This window comes from Salvelinus sp. IW2-2015, unplaced genomic scaffold (genome assembly GCF_002910315.2).
Source record: "Salvelinus sp. IW2-2015 unplaced genomic scaffold, ASM291031v2 Un_scaffold1852, whole genome shotgun sequence".
NCBI classification, from domain to species: Eukaryota; Metazoa; Chordata; class Actinopteri; order Salmoniformes; family Salmonidae; genus Salvelinus; species Salvelinus sp. IW2-2015.
Window position 1 is genome coordinate 11,163 of NW_019943217.1, and position 1,923 is coordinate 13,085.

Below are 1,923 nucleotides of genomic sequence, written 5' to 3' on the forward strand. Positions count from 1 at the left end.
CTATGCACTGTTGGGAGCTAGAGAACACAAGCATTTAGTTTGGATAATAACTGCCACTGTTGGAGCTGAGGAACACAAGCATTTTAGTTAGATACTACTGCAACTGTTGGAGCTAGGACACAAGCATTTAGTTGAATACTACTGCACTGTTGGAGCTAGGAACACAAGCATTTATTAGATACTACTAGCACTGTTGAGTAGGAACACAAAGCATTTAGTTAGATACTACTGCACTGTTGGAGCTTAGGAACACAAGCATTAGTAAGATACTAACTGCACTGTTGGAGCTACGGAACACAAGCATTTTAGTTATGATACTACTGCACTGTTTGGAGCTAGGACACAGCATTAGTTAGATACTACTGCACTGTTGGAGCTAGAACACAAGATTTAGTTAGGATACTATGCACTGTTGGAGCTTAGGAAAACAAGCATTTAGTTAGATATTACTGCACTGTTGGAGCTAGGAACACAAGCATTTAGTTAGATATTACTGCACTGTTGGGCTAGGAACACAAGCATTTAGTTAGTACTACTGCAACTGTTGGAGACTAGGAACAAAAGCATTTAGTTAGATATTACTGCCACTGTTGCAGCTAGGAACACAAGCATTTAGTTTAGATTATTACTGCACTTGTTGGAGCTAGGAACACAAGCATTTATTAGATATTACTGCACTGTTGGAGCTAGGAACACAAGCATTTAGTTAGACTACTACTGCACCTGTTGGAGCTAGGAAACAACAAGCATTTAGTTAGATATACTGCAGCTGTTGGAGCTAGGAACACAAGCATTTTACTACACCCCGCACAACATCTGCTAAATATGTGTATGTGACCACAGTACAATTTGATTTGATTTAACTCTCTCTACTGATACACTTTATATACAACTTAGATAGAACATACAGATCTGGTGACCCAGGTTTTATACTTTTCCTGGTAATCATTCTTTATTCAGGCAGCACAACAGATCTGAGACAGGCTTTGTACTTTCTGGTATCATCAAGACAGCACAAACAGATCTGGAGACCAGGCTTTGTACTTCTGGTATCATTCAAGACACCACAAAGATCTGGGAATGTTATAACATATTATTACTTTCCATTTATAGTATTTTATAAATGGATCAGATGATTAGTAGATAGGATAACTAGTTTAAATAACACCTTTCTTCAAAATATAACGAATTGGACCACAAAAGTCCTCAACAACATGTTTGAGGATAAAAACATAGCCAAACGAAGACAAGACAGGCAACAGTATGTGGGTATGCTGTGGATTGTATTGTTGATGGAAGGTGTGGTGAGTGTTTTTGGTATTTGGAAAAGTGTGGCGTTAAGTAAGTGAGTGAGAAAAGGAATGGTTTATATCCCCAGAACAATGTGTGTCTGTGAGCAGGGGTTGTGCGAGAAAGACCTTTCAAATGTTTGCAGATAGGGAATATACATTTTATAATGAATTTATACATCTAATCATTCTCCTATCATGACGTAACGGTCCCCCAACCCTATACCCTAGACACCCACCCTGAGCGACCCCATACACTATAGAGAGTCCGTATCTGTTTTTATGGGCCTATCTGTACTGTAAATTGCCTATATGCAGACAAAACAGAAGGTGAATGTGGTCAGAGACCTTACTAGAGCAAGCAGCGCCACCCGTCAAAGACTTCTGAGCCTGCCTGGCAGGGTTTGGTCCCACAAGACAGAGCCCTATAGGGAGCTTTCCCTAGGGAGTTTTTTTCCTAGCACTGTGCTTCTAAACCTGCATTGCTTGCTGTTTTGGGGGTTTAGGCTGGGGTTTCTGTACAGCACTTTGTGACATCAGCTGATGTAAGAAGGGCTTTATAAATACATTTGGATTGAAATTTGCTGCATGTCAGAAATAATAGTAGAGAGAATGATATTTCACTTTATTTCAG